Source organism: Loxodonta africana, chromosome 23 (assembly GCF_030014295.1).
Source record: "Loxodonta africana isolate mLoxAfr1 chromosome 23, mLoxAfr1.hap2, whole genome shotgun sequence".
Classification (NCBI taxonomy): domain Eukaryota; kingdom Metazoa; phylum Chordata; class Mammalia; order Proboscidea; family Elephantidae; genus Loxodonta; species Loxodonta africana.
Genome location: NC_087364.1, coordinates 51,339,957 through 51,360,853, shown reverse-complemented (window position 1 = coordinate 51,360,853; position 20,897 = coordinate 51,339,957). Strand labels below are relative to the sequence as shown.

Sequence of the window (20,897 nt, the reverse complement as noted above, 5' to 3'; positions counted from 1 at the left end):
ACTCACACGTACACAGAAAGAGTAAGCTGTTTATTTACGGTAAAATCTCTGTTTTCACAATTTGATAATACTTTCCTATTTCTATACTTCGAAGAATTTAAATCTTTTTTTTCCCCTCAAATCATTCAAACTGGAGTTGGTGATGGTCCTTTTTAAAAATATACACGTATGCACCATATCCCTTTTGAAGGATGCATATTTTATTGGATGCAACTGAATTAAACAGCTTTGTCAACCAATACAACTTAGTCCTTATTACTACTGTTGGCAGCTAAACAAATATCATGGTCTTTGCTAGACCTTGTGTTTGCTGTGTTCTTTTATTCCTTTTCATGCCTTTCAACCTCAACCATTGTAGGTACCTTCTTTAACATAAATTGGACAGGATTTTAAAACATCACTTAACAACAACAAAAACCCTTTTTACTTCTTGACAACCCAGAGAAATGGATTCCTCTGAAAAGAAATGGATTGCTTTAAAAACGACATGTCACAACTAAATGGTCATGCCACTGAGTTTTATAATAAAAGGTATTAACCTCTTGGGATTCCAACACTGACCTCTATTTTGCTCTTTGTCACAATCTCTAGCAAAGCAGTGGCAGGTATCTGGCTAGAGGCTACAGTTACACAGAAAGTTAGGTCAGAGAGGCAAGATGGCTGCAAAGATGGGCAATCCACACGGCAGCAATTCACAATCTGCTTCCCCCAACAACCGTCCTGTCATGCTGCCTACAGGCAAAGCTCCTTTTGCTTATATGCAGCACTGAAAATTATGCTTATTATTGCCATGATCTCAAAAAGGCAAATTATTATTATTATTCACTCTCATGGCCTACTTTCACACTGAACAATTATGACTTCAGATGAGAAATAACAGTTTCATATCAAAAAGCTCATACATTTATGAAAATACATGGCTGTCATTCTGCCTAAAATTAGAAGCCTTCAATTTTAGTTTCAAAATCATTCTACATGTGAATAGTGAATACAAACAAAAAACTTGTATGGCAGTTTTGAAGTATAGTATTCTACCCTAATAACAGAAACGCTCCAACCAAGTCGGTGAATTGACAACTGTATCGTGATAACCCTGTCTTGTGCACGTGTTATAAATGGTGAGCTGTCAAGGTCCATATGTAAATAACAAAGAGAGTAACAAATGAGGACCTCTGAGTCTTGGGTTTAATTGGGATACCGCAGAGTTGAAATACTCCTAAAAATATTCACGCCATCTTCAACACCTAAAAAATATGGATGTAAATACATAATAAAACCCCAAAAAACAGACCTGTTGCCTTCGAGTCAATTCTGACTCATAGCGACCCTATAGGACAGAGTAGAACTGCTTCACAGGATTTCCAAGGAGCTCCTGGTGGATTCGAACTGCCAACTTTTTGGTTAGCAGCCATAGCTCAATACATAATGGGGAAGGAGGGGACACATTTCACCACAACATTTCCCTGATTTATTATTTTAGGTAGAAGTTTTGGAGAATCAGATATTCATATTAATAAATGTCATAACAGCTATACATGCATTATAAATATTCAAAGTATTAATAAGCATAAGACAAAAAATATGTTCAATATAGTTTACTTATGATGACTTGAAAAGCACTTCATTATCTTATTTTACTTTAGGATATCCATTATTAAATCAGTTATCTGGATGGGAGATTCAGATATGCTTATAATTCAGAGCCCTGGGAATAGAATAAAGATGGTGTTGTGACTCACAAAGATTTTATTACTTGCCTCACGTATGTGAATTATATATGTATAACATGGTCCAATGTTACTTTCAATAATCATTGAAGTAGCCTCATTATTTTAAGCAATGGATTACAGCTAGATGAATAGCCTCATTATTTTAAGCAATGGATTATAGTTATAAGATCAGTTAAAAGTCATTTAGAAAGTCCCATTTAAAGTTCATAAATTATTTTCTTGAAAAGGACCTATATTGTTAGTGATGGTGGTGGAGGTAGAAGTGTTTTTGTGTGTGTATGTGGGCTGTTGTTATTTATTGAATCTGCTGAATGAAATTTTTATAAATACAGATTGATAATTTCTAAAAATAGCAGTTATTAAAGGAATGGTAAACTTGGAAAGATTCCTTCTAGGGTCAGTTATGTTTAGGAGCCCAGGTGGTGCAGTGGTTAAGAGCTATGGCTGCTAACCAAAAGGTTGGTAGCGTGAATCCGCCAGCTGCTCCTTGGAAATCCTATGCAGCAGTTGTACTCTGTCCTAAAACGTCACTGTAAGTCAGAATTTACTCGATGACAGTAAGTTTGGTTTATGTCTTAGTCATCTAGTGCTGCTATAACAGAAATATTCTCTCACAGTCCAGTAACTAGAAATCCGAATTCAGGGTGCCGGCTCCAGGGGAAGGCTTTCTTTCTCTGTTGGCTCTGGAGGAAGGTCCTCGTCATCATTGTTGCCTTGGTCTGGGAGCATCTCGGCACAGAACCTCAGGTCCAAAGGGTGCACTCTGCTCCTGGCACAGCTTTCTTGGTGGTATGAGGTCCCCCTGTCTCTCTGATCACGTCTCTCTTCTATATCTCAAAAGAGATTGGGTTACAACACTATCTAATCTTGTATATCTCATCAATATAACTGCCACTAATCCATCTCATTTCCTCATAGTGATAGGATTTATAACACATAGGGAAATCACATAAGTGTGGACAATCACACAATACTCATGGCCCAGCTAACTTGGCAGATATTTTGGGGGGACACAATTCAATCCACAACAGATTGGTTTTAATGTTTAGAAGGTAAAAATATGTTCACTAGCATATTTAGAAAATGATTGTTTTTTAAACCTAACTAAAAAAAAAAAATTTTTTTTTTTATGGGACATTAGAATTAAAATTATGCTCAACAACAACTTAATGCGGTCTTATAGGCCTTTGACGAGTCAGTTAAAGTTTTTTAAATTTCAGAGAGATAGAGGGTGGGAATTAGACAACATTTTCCAAATCTCTTTCGCTTCTGTAATTTAAGACAAAATTTATCAAATATTCTGCATGATGACGAAGGGTGATGAAAATACGTGGAAATGGATAGTGGTATTGGTTGTCCAACAGGATGAACGTAAATAGTGTAACTGAATTTTACATGTAAAAATAGCAAGAAAAAGTTCATATTTAACCCAGACTTTGTCTTTACAATACAAATGTTTAGCTACGATGGTAAGAGAAGGCAAAAAAAAAAAAAAAATTGAGAAAAGAAGTATAAGGTCTGATTTCTAAACTTTTTAGGATTTCAGAGCCATTGTGAACCACCAAACAGAACTACAGTCCCACAAATAAAAGCTCCTCAAATGCGACAAGCCCTGCAAATAAGAAAGACAGGCCTCCCCACTCTTGAATAGTATCTACAAGCTTTTCAAAAAGAGCATTGTTTAAGGATTAGAGATATCACATGAGATGAATGAACTATGCCTTAAAAAAAAATGGCAATAATAAATATTGACTATTCAAATTTTGATTTGAATGTTGCAAGACAAACATCTCAAGACTGATTCTTGTGACAAAGTGCAAAGATATTTTCTCTCTCACAAATTGTGAAAGATAACTATGTGAGAGCCATGTTCCTTATTCATTTTTGCCTTGAACTCTCCTATATTTAGTCTGTTTAATAGTACGAGGGGAATCTTTGTGTGGAGAGATTGCAAAGCCATGTAATGGATTGACAGTTATCTTTATTGCTATCGGTGGTTTCTGGTCAAGCACATATTATACCTTCTGTAAGCTCAGGAGGGAAACCCTGGTGGCATACCGGTTAAGTGCTAGTGCTGCTAACCAAAGGGCTGGCAGTTCGAGTTCCCCAGGTGCGCCTTGGAAATTCTATGGGGCAGTTCTACGCTGTCCTGTAGGGTTGCTATGAGTCAGAATTGACTCGATGGCACTGGGTTTTTTTTTTTAAGCTGAGGAGGCTACTTTATTTCCCAGGAATTGACTGAGTTGAAATACCAGAGTGATATTTGTAGAACTGAAATATTTGCGTTAGTTATTTTGATTTTTACATTCATTCATAGTTAAGATTTTCTTGGTAAATGCTTTATTAAAATTATTTTTGTTTTTAGAAGTTTGGAGGTTTGAATATACCACCACTCCTTGGAAACCCTGTGGGGCAGTTCTACTCAGTTCTATAGGATCTCGATGAGTCGGAATTGACTGGATGGCAATGGTTTTTTTGGTTTGTTTTTGGTATATAACATTATCTGTAGATGTACCATAATTTATCTAAGTATTTTTGTACTGATTAGTCTCAAGGTAGTATAGAATACTTCTGTTTTAAATAATGTTGCAACAACCCCCCCACACACACACATACAACTTCCCTTATATTTTGGATTCTTTTCTGTGATTAGATTCTTAGTAAAGAAAATAATGGCACAAAGAATGCTATCATGTGGGAGGTTCTTGATATATATTTCCAATCATTTTTAATTTTTAGCAATTAAACTGCAACAGATAGTGAAAAAAAGGTATTATTTAACAGTTGTTAATTTTGGAATTGGAAAATAGATCTTCAAGGTAATTTCAATTTACACTTCTTTGAATATAAGAGGGGCTAAATATTTTTTATGGATGTCTTTATTAATTGTATCTTTCATAATTATCACTTCATGTTCTTTGTCTATTTATCTGGAAAGTTTTAACATCCTTTCAGTATTTATGAATGCTTTAGGTGATAAAAACCTGTTACAGCCGAGGGGATTCTGATTCATTTTGACCCTATAGAACAGAGTAGAACTGTCCCATAGGATTTTCAAGGAGCAGCTGGTGGATTCCAATTTTCAACCTTTTGGTTAGCAGCCGAGCTCTTAACCACTATAGGGTCGCTATGAGTTGGAATCGAGTGGACGGCAAAGGGTTCGGTTTTTGGTTTGGTTAGCTGATAAATATATTTATCCTTTTTCGTATTTGCTGAAAATGATGTCTCAGGCAAATTTTCAATTTTTCTTCCTGGCAGATTCCTCATGCCCTGTGTTTTTTATCTTTCCTCAGTTTTGATGTCCCTTTATATATATTTTCAAGTGTTTGTAGGCAATTTTAAAATATTCAAGGGTTTAACTGAATGAAATTTAGTGGGTTTATAATGGTGGTATTATAAATGTTATTTCCTCTAGATACTTAGCCCTTAAGCACTTATTTAATGATCTTCCTTTTCATTAGTGATTTATAATAACTATTATTATCATATATTCAATATAGTATGTATATATCAAATTCTTATATATAATAGATCTCTTTCTAGGCTAGCTATTTGGCACCATGCTATTTTAAGTATTTTAGTTTTAAGTGTTTCTCTTTCCTTCTCAACTCTAATACAATAGCAACAATTACGGACTTCAAAGTGATAAACCTCAATCACTTCTCCATCATCTACGGTGTCTAGCACAGATAATTTGAGTTTCTTTTATATAAGTAAGGTGCTTCAAATGATCTGGGCAGATATAATGTACTTATGAAAAGTTGCAGAACAAATTATATGAGCAATGTGCTAAATTGTATGGGGAGTGGATTAGAGAAAACACATTAAATAATAAAGTTGAGGGAACAAAAAATGTTCAGCATAATTCCGAAGTAAATTTTAGTATCTGTTAGACTCCTCAGGGTCTATGGAGATGGTGAATTGTAGCTGAATCTTAAAGTATTGGTAGATTATACACATGTTTATCTGATTTCAATTCACAGGAGATAAAAATAAATACATAGATAAATATGAAACTAAGTGTTAGTGGTTCCAACCCGTTCAGTGCCTCTGAGGAAGAAAAACCTGGTGATATACTTCCATACAGATTACAGCCGAGAAAACTTCATGGAGCAGCTCCATCCTCTAACACGTGGGGCTGTCATGAGTCACAATCAATTCAACAGCAATGGGTTTGGTTTTGGTATGCACACACAGACACACACACATGCGCACACATACGCACATATACATATACATATACATATACATATACATATACATATACATATACATATACATATACATATACATATACATATAATGAGTACCCGTAGATATAAAATTTCAACTTATCCCAAATTTATAGGTCCTTATTAAGTAACCTCAATCAGTACCTCCCATCACTCACTGTCAACAGTGTAATAGCAGATACTACAGAAAGTGTTACATTTATTCTTCTTACGTGAAGATCCCTACGAACAGAAGTAGGGCACAGCGTAAATAGGAAACCACCTATATTCTTACATGCCTCATTACAAATAGCTCGTGAGGATAAAACTTTAAGACTAAGACAGGACATTTGAGCATGTCTAGAAACGGAAACTCATAAAGACCCTGTAGGACAGAGTAGAACTGCCCCATAGAGTTTCCAAGGAGCGCCTGGTGGATTTGAACTACTGACATTTTGGTTAGCAGCTGTAGCATTTACCACTACACCACCAGGGTTTCCATGAATTGGAATTGACTTGATGGCAAGGGGGTGGGTGGGGGGAAATGGAAATTAGGCTATAGGAAGCAAAGTTGTAAATTACACTTGATCCCTTCTATCTTACTTTTCTGTCTTTATTTTTAAAAAATAGCTATTTACGGTTTTATCTCCCCTGAGAATTCCTGTCAATTAAAGAGCAGAGAATTCCTTCCACAGGCAATGTGAGTTAGTAAGGCATTGCAAAAGAGAATTTTGAGTTAACACTAAAATGCAAGTAACATCCTAAGATGATTTATTTGCTAATGATTCTTGTCATTAAAAAAAAAAAAAAGCCAGTAAGCAATATTTAGTTTGCTCTTTATCCAATCTGAAAAAACAAAACGAAACAAAAAAATCCAAAACCAGTTGCCATCAAGTGAATTCTGATTCATGGCAACCCCATGTGTGCAGAGTAGAACTGTCCCATAGGGTTTTCAAGGCTTTGACCTTTAGGAGGGTGATCACCAGGCTTTTCTTCCAAGGTGCCTCTGGGTTGGTTTGAACTGCTAACATTTTGGCTAGTAGTCAAGTGCTTAACCGTTTGTGCTATCCAGGGTCTCCTCCTACACGCAAAGGGAAATATGTATTCAAACACAGGATAATTTATCATGATTGGACATTGCCATCCAAAGAGATTGAAAACATCGGAAGGAAGTTTTTCTTGTTAAATATCAATGTGTGTGTGTCACCATGTCTATTACTAAACTGATAGGGTTTTTATTTTTAAAGATCATAGCTAAGTGTTTCAGAGAATTTTTCCTTTTAACTAAAACTAATAAAAGGATGGTTTTGAAAATATGGTCTTAAGTGTCAACATGGGCGTTACAAATTAATGAACATACTTGAGTGGTTTAAATTAGAATGTGGCAATGATATAGTTAATAAAATTGTTAGAAAAAAATTTTCACTTGTATCTTTTTCTCATTTTACATTCCAGATTATACAGTCAGCCATATATTTTACTTTTGAGCTATGTATTTCTTTAGTTATATATTATCTGTTTAAAATTAAGGCTAACAAATTTTCTGGCTCAGTTTCAGTGTTATTTGCCTACATGTATTATTTTTTCATGTTGAACTACTCACATGAGGAAGAAAACCTGTTTTGATTATCATACCCATTAAAAGGCTTAAACATGAGAAAGTAAAACTGTATTCACTTAATTGATATATCTATAAAATAATGAAATTTAAACAAAATTCAAGGAATTTACATGTCCAAATAATGTTCTGTCTGCAAACTAATACTTGATACTCAAGTATTAACTTAATTTACTGTATTTAATACTCAAAGCATTAAAAAAAAAAAAAAACAGCACTTGTGAGAATTGCTTTAGAGAAACAGTTCAGATGAAATTCTGTTTTTGTTTGTAACCAAATAACTTATTGGAACAAACGTCCCATAGAATACAACTATGGTATAAACCCTGGGAAACACACACACTCATACACCCCAACTACCTGAAAGCAATGGGGAACAGCCTAAAAGAGGCAGATTCCAGAGCAAGAGCAACATTGTGGGAAAGGGAAAACCACTGGATAAATTTTCTAGTTTTGTGGCTTTTAGCTGAGGACAGGCCTTTTTTTCACTGTATCTAGTTTACCAAAACCAACTGCCATGGAGTCGATTCCACCATCAAGTCGATTCCAACTCGTAGTGACCAGGTAGGGTTTCCAAGGCTGTAAATCTCTACGAAAGCAGACAGCCACATATCTCTCCCTTGGAGCTACCGGTGGTTTCCAATGGCTGACCTTTCGTTTAGCAGTTGATCGCTTTAACCACTACGCCACCGGGGCACCTTATAGCTAGTTTACTTCATTCAAAACGATTCTTTTAAAAACCAAACACATTCTCAAAGGACAAACACGTGCTAACACTCAGAATATTCAAGGGAGTGTACTACAAACTGTGAAATAAATTTCCAAAGTGTTTAAAGCAAAGTTAATGTCATTACGATAACTCTGTGAACTTAAAGGTAAATCAGTTATCGTGGAAACAGCTAAATAGTGGTTAAGAGCATATATTCTTTGTCTTTGTTCTCATATGAAAAAATGGTGATGTTAAGACCGGTTACAACATACTGTTGTAAGGATTATATGAATTCATATATGTAAAATACTTCAAACAGATCCTGGTACATATTACTTTATAAGTTTTTAGCTAATGTCGTAAGGGCCGATGTCATTTAGGCTTGTAAGTTTTATTATGCTAGATTTTATTTCTTTTTCTTCTATGTTCAGACAATTTTAGACCTATGGGATACTTGCAAAACTAATACAGTTTCTGTACAATCTTCACCCAGGTTGCCCTTACGTTAACATCTTACCTAACTACAGAATACTTACCAAAACTGGAAATTAACCTTGGTGCAATACTGTTAACTAAAGTACCAAAACCAAAAACGAACAAACTGGTTGCCGTCAAGTTGATTCTGACTCTTAGCAACTCTATAGGACAGAGCAGAACTGCCCCATAGGGAACTACTGTACAGAAGTTAGGAAAATATCTCCAGTTTTTTCACTATGACCTTTTTTTTTTTTCCTTTTTCTGTACCAGTATCCAATCCTGGATTCCACATTGCATTTAATTGTCACGTCTCCTTAGCTTCCTCCAATCTCTGATGGTTCCTCAGACTTTTCTTATCTTTTATGGCTTTGACATTTTTGAAGGATACTGGTCAGTTATTTCATAGACTGCCCCTCACTTTGGGCTTGTCTACTGTTTTCTCATCATCAGACTAATTTTATATATTATTGAAAGGATACCAAATAACTGATATGCCCTTCTCAGTACATCATAACAGGGATACATCATGTTGATATGTATTTCTGGTGATATTAACCTTGATCACTTAATAAAGTGCCTGCCAGGACCCTCAATTATAAAGTTATTACTTTCCCTTTGCAATTACACATCTGGGAGGAAGAAGATACTTTCAGACTATGCAAATATCCTGTTTGTGTTTAAACTTTTGCCAACTAATTTTAACACCAATCAGTGGATCTTGTCTACAGGAATTATTACTCTGGCGTTCTAACAATGATTTTCTTTTTCCTTGACCCATTCTACATTTACTTCTCAGAATTCTTCCATAAGGAAGTCTTTACTTCTGCCCCATTTATGTATTTATTCACTTATCTATTTTGTCAGCATGGGCTCATAGATATTTATTTTATTTGGGGGTTATAATCCAATAATATTATTTATTTTGCTGCTCAAATAGTTCCAACTTTGGCCATTCGGAGTTCTTTTGGGCAGTGCCTATGTCTTTTTATTGTTGTTGTTTGGTGCCTTTGAGTCAGTTCTGACTCAAAGCGACCTTATGTGCAACAGAAGGAAACACCACCAGGTTCTGTGCCATACTCATAATTGTTGTTATGCTTAAGCCCATTGTTGCAGCCACTATGTCAGTCTCTCTCGTTGAGGATCTTCCTCTTTTTCCCTGACCCTCTACTTTACCAAGCATGATGTTCCTCTCCAGGGTCTGGCCCTCTTGATAACATGTCCAAAGTATGTGAGATGATTAGCACTTTCTTATTTTCTGGCACCACAAAATCCCCTAGGCTCATCTTTCGTTCTCCCTTCCGCAGCTCTGGAATCATGCCATAACTTTTTTTTTTTAATTGTGTTTTAAGTGAAAGTTTACAAATCGAGTCAGTCTCTCATACAAAAATTTATATACATCTTGCTATGTACTCCTAGTTGCTTTCCCCGTAATGAGACAGCACAATCCTCCTCTCTACCCTGTATTCACTGTGTCCATTCAGCCAGCTTCTTTCCCCCTCTGCATTCTCATCTCCTCTCCAGATGGGAACTGCCCACATAGTCTCATGTGTCTACTTGAGCCACGAAGCTTACTCCTCACCAGTATCATTTTCTATTTGATAGTCCAGTCCGATCCCTGTCTGAAGAGTTGGCTTTGGGAATGGTTCCTGTCTTGGGCTGACAGAAGGTCTGGGGACCGTGACCTCCAGGGTCCTTCCAGGCTCAATCAGACCATTAAGTGTGGTCTTTCCACGAGAATCTGAGGTCTGCATCCTACTATTCTCCCGCTCCTTCAGAGATTCTCTGTTGTGTGGAATCATAGAATAACTTTTAAAAATAACTTTTAAAATTACACTATATATTCTAATTTCTAAATTTCTTTCACAGCAATGTAAACCAGTAATATCCCTGTAAAAACCTCAGATTGTTAGTTTAACTTTAGTCTCTTCATTAATTAATCATTCCAAATTGAGGGAATAAATATAACACTAAGAATGCAGGCCATTATAAGAATTTTTGTTGTTGTTTGCAAACGCTTTAAAATCATAACGCTTTCTCTTTTAAAAAAAATAGTGGTACCCCATGTTTAAAATTGTTTTGAATAAATGAAATGTCCTACTACATTAATTTTTATTGTTTTAGAATAATAAGTAAACATACAAAACCACAAACATTAATTAATTAATGATAATTAATTATTATGAATTCTTGCTAAGTTTTTTAAATAATATAAAGTTTCCCAAAGTATCTCAAAAGTTGAAGTATAAATATTTGAGACTTAAGTTACTAGGGGAAACAAGAATTTGTAAAAGTCATTGACTTGTTCTGACTCACAGCCACTACAAATGTACTGTCAAAATTACCCACTTCCACAGCCGTCATAATCTACTGTTCGAGAATTATACATCTTGTTTCCTCTAAGACCCCTACCAACTTGTCATTTCTTAATATGTTCCTGCCTTTCATGTGAATCATTTGATTTTTAAGCTCTTGATTACCGTTACTATACTTAGAACTGGATCACATTCATCAATCACTATCTTCAGTTTTAAAATTTTTCTCACGGAATTTTCTTAAAAGGCTTTTAAGGCATATGTAGAGCTTTTTAAACTCTTTATCTTCCCCACTCTGTTCCGTACGAAACTCTTTGTAAACATCTCTTAAGTTTTTACTTAGTAGTTAGATTTAATTTATAAAGTCATATAGGAGGTATTGTTTCCTAATCACATGAAAATAGAAGTCTGTCATTAGATCAAATAACATATTCAGTTGAAATGCTGAACTCTAGGTAGAACTTTAGGAAGCCAGAAGCTTCCTTAGATCTCGGAACTCTATCCTGTTTCATATGATAAAACCAATTGAAAATATAACACTAGGAATGCAGGCCATTATAAGAATTTTTTGTTGTTGCTGTTGTTTGCAAATGCTTTAAAATCATAATGCTTTCTCATTAAAAAAAATAGCGGTACCCCATGTTTAAAATTGTTTTGAATAAATGAAATGTCCTGCTACATTAATTTTTACTAGCTAATAAAAAAAATTTTTTTAATACAATGTTATGTTTATTTTTACTATCATATTATTTTCTCATGTTTGCATTGCATTTCACAAATTACATTCAATGGCTTTTGTATGTACTATTATATCTGAAACTTTAAACAAATCTTTTCAGAAGGCTGAACAGGTATTTTTATATACCCATTGTATAAATGAATAGACTAAGGCTGAAAGAAATTCTCCAGTGTCAGAGTCAGGATTTGAGTGCGATCTTATGTGTTAAGGCTCTAGACGTGGATTCTCTCTAGCAAGAGAAGTTGGATGGTAGTAAGAGGGAGCTGGAAAGCACTGTCACTCGCAGAATTAATAATTGCTGTGGTTTCATAAATTTCTATGAGAATTCAGAAACACGTAATTGTGCTCATGAGGAACGTGTACATAGAAGAAGAGATAGCTGTTCCAACAGAACGAGAGGATATTATGTGGTTTAAAGTCAGGAAACGTGTGTGTTAGGGGTTGTATCCTTTTTATCATACTTACTCAATTGGTACACTGAGCAAATAATCTGAGAAGCTGAACTATATGAAGAAGAACATGGTATCAGAACTGGAGGAAGACTCATTAACAACCTGTGATATGCAGATGACACAATCTTGCTTGCTGAAAGTGAAGACAACTTGAAGCACTTACTGATGAAGATCAAAGACAGAACCTTCAGTGTGGATTGCACCTCAACATAAAGAAAACAAAAATCCTTACAACTGGACCAATAAGCAAAATCATGATAAACGGAGAAAAGATTGACGTTGTCAAAGATTTCATTTTACTTAGATCCAAGATCAACACCCATGAAAGCAGCAGTCAAGAAATCAAAGGAGGTATTGCATTGGTAATATCTGCAAAAGGCTTCTTTAAAGTATTAAAAAACAAAATATTATTTTGAGGTCTAAAGTGTGCCTGAGCCAAGCCATGATATTTTCAATCTCCTCATATGCATGCAAAAGCGGGACAATGAATAAGGAAGGCCAAAGAAGAATTGACACCTTTTAATTATGGCATAGGCAAAAAATATTGAACCATGGACTGCCAGAAGAACAAACAAATCTGTCTTAGAAGAAGTACAGCCAGAATGCTCTTTGGAAGCAAGGATGGTAAAACTTTATCTCAGGTACTTTGGACATGTTATCAGGAGGGACCAGTCTCTGGAGAAGGACATCATGCTTGGTAAAGTAGAGGGTCAGCAAAAAAGAGGAAGACCCTTAACTAGATGGATTGACACAGTGGCTGCAACAATGGCCTCAAGCATAACAATGATTGTGAGGATGGTGCAGGACCCGGCAGTGTTTCGTTCTGTTGTATGTAGGGTCCCTATGAGTTGGAGCCTACCTGATGTCACCTAACAACGACAACATCAAGAAGAGGGAGTTGGAAATCACTGTCACTTGTAGAACTAATAATTGCTGTGACTCCATAAATTTCTATACTACCCCCCAAAGCATGTGCTCTGTGCCAACAGTGGTCAAACACCTCTGTACTGTTCCTTGTGATGGTCATGTCCTAGATAGCCACATCTGAGAGGAAGCGAGGAGGCTTGTGAAAAAGCTCTTGCTCTGCTACATGAGGAACCAAGGGGATATGGCTTGTATGCCTACATATCTCTTTACTTTTGAAAAGCAAAAACCTAATGACCTTCTAAAGTTACTAAACATAACCAGCTGCATTGTCTACAGTGTCTATCCTTCCTGGCCTAGCCACAAACCCCCAAATCCATTAAATTATGAAGAGTAAATATTTTAGTGATCAGATTAGGTTTTCTTTGTTTGTAATCACAAATTACTCCCTCCTTTCCACCATCTGGAGTCCTGGTGGCACAGTGGTTGACGTGCTGAGTTGCTAATCAAAAGGTTGGGGGTTTGAACCCACCAGCCACTCTCTGGGAGAAAGATGCAACAGTTTACTTCTGCAAAGATTTAAAGCCTTAGAATCCACGTGGGGCAGTTCTACTCTGTCCTATCTATTGCTAAGCATTGGAATCGACTCGACGGCAGTGGGTTTGGTTTGGCTTTTCCACCACCTTATAAAAAACACACCACTCGTCACAAAGGTGAACAACTAGAGATGGGATCTGTGCAAATTTATTACTTGAGATCCTGACTCCTTAGCTTTTACACGGTGGATGTTATCCCATTATTGGTCTAAGACAGAGGTTTCTAACTTCAGGTCCGTGAACTTGGATGAAGAAAAAATCACGTTTTTTATTAGTAATTTATAACTAAGATTTTACGTTTTCTTCCATTTTAAATATAGGCAAGAGACCACAGTAGTATTAGCAGTATCATGACTTTGTCATCAATAGAAATCACAGATATTTTCATATCACATTATAATCATTGTAGATATCCCAAAATGTTGTTTAGGCTTGTCACTAATTTGAAATGGCATTTGCTATTACACTCACTCGTTAGATGTTATTCACTATGTTAACAAGAATGCCCATATAATCTTAAACTTCACAATTAAAAATATTTTTTATCTATATTTCCATATAATTGGTTTTCTTTGTAATTTTCTTCACGTAAAGCATTCACCTACTTTCCCTGTGACCCCACCGTGTCTCCCTAAGTAATAAAGAACAAAAAACAAAATCTCTAAAGGGGGAGGAGTTTCCAGGTATTCAAATGATAGCACTTTGTGGTGAGAATCTAGGGATACTTAGTGAGATTAAAAGCTTTAAAGCCCACTTCAAAACTTTACATTTAGAGAAGCCACCTAGAAACTAAACACGCAAACCCTTGAAGCAAGCTGCAGGGCCTCAGTGGGAGAGAAAAGCCATCATTTTGATAATTCCAAAGTCACTTCAGTTCATCTCAAACACTGAAGGATCCTATGCAATGGGGCCTCTGTTTAGCTTCAGGGAACTAAGGAGCTTCAGGGAACTAAGGAGCTTCAGGGAATACACACATAGAGGCCTAAAAATTTTTTACAGTAAAAGTAGCAGAAAGATGAATTCCATAAATTCCCTAAAAAAAAAAAAAATTATTTGTTTTGTTAAGACATCATTGAGCAAACCCAGTAGTCATTTAGGTGTTTTTTTTCCCAGAGACCCTCTCTGCCCACAGAGATTCAGTGAAGATGCCACAGACAGTAGAGAAGGCCTCTGTATTTCCAGAATTTTTGCTCCCTCTTGGTTCAGGCTATACTTCAGTCTAATCACATTTGCTCAGTCACTAGCACAGGCTAACACTGAGCACACATTAGAAACTCTTCCATTGCCCACAGGCTCAATTTAGACTAAACACCTAGTCACTCTGTAAGTCAAATCAAATCGTCATCTTACTTGTTTAGCTTAGGCAAGTAAGTCTCAGCCACAGATCAGGGAACTCGCTTGGCTACCCTACCCTCATCAATGCGTAAGAGGGAGGCAATTTCCAATTTCTTGCCTACATGACTCATATTCCTGTCTCATTTCCTGCCTATCCTCACCACAGCCAGCCCTGCCTCACCTCTTCGTGGTGGATCATCTAATCAGTTTTCATTTATTTAGGTTAAAAGTAGAAGGTGCTGTTCAGTAATTTATTTCTCATGAATTCCAGTTAGCTGCCATGAGTTTTTAAAAATAAAATGTTCTGTGGATAATAAATATTTCATATTTTATTTGAATGTCCTCCAAGTTTCAAAATACTCATCTCCTAACCAAGGTTCTGGAAGTTCCTGTCTGAATCAAGAAAATGATTAGGCATCTCTCACATTGCCCGAGTCTCAAGGCCATGAGCCTATGGTCTCCATCTAGACCATTCGTTTACACATGAAAGTAACAAAAAGCAGTAACAGGCAGGCTCATCCCAGGTGGGAGTTTGCCCTAAGACCTTATCAAGACTGTGATCCAGGCAAGCCACTATTTTTCAGGGATCATATATTTTATATATATGCTTAGCCATTGGCAGAGCTATGCTCCCTTTTGGAGAACTAAAACCAGTGGTCCAAGATTTCCAACTTGCTTTTTAATTAAGTTTGGGATATTTCTACCCAACTGACATTTACTGAAATCCTCGTATATGCCAGCCATTTTGCTAAGTCCTGGGGAAACAAAAATCAAGACTTTTCTTCCTCTGGTGGTTTTTCAATGCAAAGTCTTCACTGATAAAAAATTAATTTCAAACCCTCTTTTTTTCTTTGATGGTCAACACAAGAAACATGAAGATTGCTTTTTTTTCTCTTTAAAAAAAAAATATATGCATTTTCAACAACATCCCAGTTCGATACAGTCTCTTAAATTAAAAAAACAAAACAAACAAAAAAAAACCTAGGTAAATGTCTCACCCAGTGTGCTCGTTTTTATTGGATGGTTAAACTAAAAGCAAACCCATTCCTCTTTTTGCTGAACTGTCAGAAAACTCAGGGCTATATTTAGTGCTAAATTCTGTTATCTAAAACCAGCCTCCAGGTCACATTTCTTTTTTCTAGCTCCTTTTAACTTTCTAAGCTGCTCCAACAAAGCCAGCAGTCATTCATTCAAGAGTCATTAACACCAAATAGGTGAGATACACTTTGTAAGGGTTTTGTGAAGATGTGGTCTTTAATTTACCGTTTTTGATTTTGAAAGTGAGAGCTTTTACTTAATCAGCTAGGATTTAAAATAAGATAAAAATATGGGCAAAATATAGTCCTGCAACCTAATAACAAGTCTTAAGAGACACATGGTAGCATGTAAACCAACTAAAATAGTTCTTTGATACAAAAGGATCGCTACTAAGATGTGTGACGTGTCTTCTGATAAACAGGCGTGCTTCACACACTGAAATGCATTTGTGCTGGTCAGCATTTCCTCTCTCCAGCCTCTGAAATCTATTGCCAAACATCACAGCTAGCAACGAAGTCAGCCGTGCCCAGGATAAAAGACTTGCTTTCAAATGCGTGCTCAATTTATCCGAATCAGATGCCTCTGCCTGCTAGAATTCTCGATACAGTCTGAAATTGTATTTTTTCCTCTCTTGAGCCTCTGATGCAGACAGCAACAGAACACCAGTCGAAAAGACAATGAATTAGTTTCTGGCTCGCATCATATTTTTTTTAATCCAAGTAAAAGCCCAGTAAAAATATGTGCGGGTAGACATGGCAGCAAGGGCTCCCTCCGGTGCTATCTAGCACCCCATTTTTCTCACCAAGAAGCCTGTGCTTCCTTGATGTGGTCGGTTCAGTTCCTGATCACCAGGAACCCTGGCTTCCTAGAGACAGATATTTTCATCCATTTCTTACTTAAAAAATAGAAAGTGGGTCCTTTTAAGGATAGATTCTGGGTCCGCATTTAAAGAGAATCTTCATGTTTCCTTAATATGAATGACTACAGGTTTCTGTTATGCAAGGAATGAAATTCCATAGCCCTTGCCATTAATTACCACATATATGCAATTACTTGATCATTTCACAAAGTTAAAGATTATTTATCATGTTCATTAGATTTAGGGATTTTCTTTACTAATATTTTCATATGCAGAATTAGTTTTAAAGGCATATATTAATTTCCATGTAGAGAATTTGTTCTTCAAATATGAGTAATTACACATTGAAAGGATTTACTTCTATTTCCTCCTAAATCTGGTAACAAGTTCAATAGAAATGCATGATTTTGTCATTTAAACTACAATGCTTAATGCTATTCACCATTTACCTGAAGTTTAAAAAAAAAAAAAACGTGCAGTGGAATGATACTGTCTACAGTTGAAATTAACCTTTTCTGATATATTGCTATGTTCCTTAAAAGTTTGAAATATCACTCAGTAAAAATATACTCAAGATATGAAAAACGATGTTTAACTTGAGATGGCACTATCTCATGCTCTGTGAATCTACTGATAATTTTTGCCTTTTAAGCTATGGGGCATGTTTACAAGGGTTTTTTTCTCTCTCTCTTTTTCCTTTCTCTGTATTTCATTGCTTTTCAAAAACCCAGGTAAGTATAATAGGTTTACACTCAACCATGGTGACACAGTGGTTAAGAGTTGCAGCTGCTAACCAAAAGGTTGGCAGTTTGAATCCAGCAGCCGATCCTTGGAAACTGTATGGGGCAGTCCTACTCTGTCCTATAGCGTGGCTATGAGTCAGAATCAATTTGATGGCAATTGGTTTTGATATTAAGGACTGTTTTTGTTAGCTGTCATCAGCTTGCCCCTGCCTCATGGTGACCTCATGCACAGTGGGATCATACAGTTATACAGTTAGGCTCCATTGGCTGGCTTTCCGAAGTAGATTGCCAGGCCTTTATTCCTAGTCTGTCTTAATCCGGAAGCTCTACTGAAACCTGTTCAGTTTCATAGCAACACCCAAGCCTCTGCTGACAGGTGGGTGGTGGCTGCTTTGAGGAGCATTGGCCAAGAACTCAATCCAGGTCTTCCATGAAGAAGGTGAGAATTCTACCATTGAACTACCACTGACCCCCAATTAGGGACTAGGGTTCCTACAAATGTGGTCCATGGAACACCTGCCTTAGGCAGTCTGAGGAGCTGTTTTAAAATGATAGTGCTGTGTCCTACCAGACCTACCAAATCAGATTCTTTGGCAATAGAGCCTTGGTAAGTAAGTATTTATATTGAGGCCCTCTCCCTTATATTTGATATGCCCAGGGAAGTTTGAGAGTTACTGGTCTCATCTTTATGTAAATCTTCCAAGCAGTTGAGCCCTGCGTGGTTTCGGGATGAATCCCTCCTTTCACCATAGCTAGAACCAAAGATGCGGAAAGAATGAGTAGGAAGAATTAAAGATGCCCAAGTATCTTTTATTCACTAATAAATGAATTGTATTCAGGATAACTTTAATTTGTGATTTACTGTATATAACAATCCAAGTAAACTCTGTATGATGCAATATATACCAGAATCTTTTGGTAGGTAAAACACAGTATTTTTCAGTTTCTGAATTATAGATATAAACATAGCTGTTGATTGAACATATATAGACAAACAATCAGGATAATACTGCTTTTTATATCTTCCCTTAACCTGTTGGTTAACCGTTCCCCATAGATTCTCGTATTCCTCGTCTCAAGTGCCCCTACTCATCCATTTAACTGCACTCAGTGCTTGGACCACTAGGATTTGGTAATTGCTGGAAAGTTCAGAAATCCACAACGTTGTACTTTTACTAACCATTTACCAATCACTGATAAGAACAGAAACCCACAGAAAAGAACCGTAAGACATTTACAAATTCAACTGAGAAATATCAGAAAGTTACAGGTTTACAACCTACATAAAAATGCTAAAGTATGTAAAAGATCTGAACTATTGCCCACATGGGGATTAAGGGTTTTGGATATCAAGTAACTTTTTTTTTTTTTTTGAAGGCAATAAGCTATTTGAGAACATTCTCAATGGTTGTAGCTGGTATGATTACAGCAAGCCCAATTCTCAGTTCAAAGAAAGGAATCATTTCCCTACCTTACTTTGAAAATACATATACATACATGTATTCTCTGCAGTTCCGTCTGAAACATCCTAACCTATCACATATACCCATCATCCTGCCTCTTCAGGAGATTTTTCTAGGGGGTCCAGTGTGCCTACATTATTATAACTGAGAGAGTATTTGATGTATCCTTGCAACCATCACCACTTAACAATGATAAATCACGTCTCAAAGTTCTCAGAGTTCATTGATTATCAGTAGTTGTCTGATGAATACTATTAGCCAAAATTTTCATTTACTAACAAGCCATTAGGCAAGAGAATGTGCGCAGGTTGTACATGTTTATTTAAAAATTGATAGAGTTTGTTTAAATTCTGAAAAGTAGCTTCCTAATATTTAAATCTAGAAAAGAATTACTCATACACAGTAAATTACCAAGAAAAATTGTATTTACCTCTTAAAGATAGAAGAAAAGTCAAAACCACCCAATAAGTGATATTTAAGGTGGTGCCAATGATTCCGTATTCTAACCTTGTGCACAAAACTTTAAATTAGCAAATACAGAAAAAATGCACTTTTGCCTTCATGTACTATAACCATTTGACGTGATAAATGAAATCAAGCTATAGGTTAAGATTGTCCCTTCTTTCAGGTTCAAATGAGGCAATAAATTTGTTGCCGGCTTGAAACTAAATTTAGGAGAGACATTTGACTGATTACTTGCTGAATTCTGATGTTATTTCTAAAAATTTTGGTTGAAGGGGGTTAAGATTGTCCCTTCTTCCAGGTTCAAATGAGGCAATAAATTTCTTGCCAGCTTGAAACTAAATTTAGGAGAGACATTTGACTGATTACTTGCTGAATTCTGATGTTATTTCTAAAAATTTTGGTTGAAGGGGGTTACATTTTAAATTTTAGTCTATTATTTTCACAGAGATCAGTTTTAAGAATGTTTTATCAATCAGAAAATGATCCTTAAGACGATGCACAGATCTTTCTAGTATTACAGACTATACTGTTGGGAGACAGCAGCATGTCCAAAACAGCTGTAAACATTCCAGATTTACAGTTTGAAACTTTCCATTTTGAATGGTGTAATTTTCTATTTTTTAGCTCTATTCCATTTTTACCTCTCTCTCCCCTAGAGAACTTAGAAATATCTAAGGCATTCTGGAATAACCTAAACTCTGTTATACCTAATTATGACAGTATACCATCCCCAGAAAACCCTGGTGGTGTAGTGGTTAAGTGAAACAGCTGCTACCCAAAGGGTCAGCAGTTCGCATCCGCCAGGTGCTCCTTGTAAACTTTTTGGGGGCAGTTCTACTCTGTCCTACAGGGTCGCTATGAGTCAGAATCATCTCGATGGCACTGGGTTTGGTTTGGTTTGCCATCCCCAGAGGGTACCTACATAACTAACACCACCATCACAGAAATTCCTACTGCCAACCGAATGGATATTCTTAAAGAAGAAAACATGCCTCTATCGAAAAAAGTGGTTTCTTCAGTGGCTATGCATTTCCAAAGATTCTGTGTGGTTTAAAACCAGCAAGTCAAATGGATACTGCAGAGGTTTCAACTTTGATATAGACTAGCACTTAGTTGAGAATATAAAATCAACTCTATATGTCAATTTTAAATTATTCAATATCCAAAATATTTTTACATATAAATAATAATAGCAAACACATTGCTAATTTCTCAGCAAACATCACTTTCTCTTTCTCTATCTTTCTTCCATTCTCATTCATTCATTCATTCGTATACACAAAGGC

General features: G+C 36.1%; 1 protein-coding gene across 7 annotated transcripts in view; it reads right to left on the bottom strand.

Moving 5' to 3' along the window:
• Positions 1 to 20,897, bottom strand: part of NLGN1 (neuroligin 1) — an 829,224-nt gene that overhangs the window by 458,406 nt on the left and 349,921 nt on the right. The window lies entirely within an intron of this gene.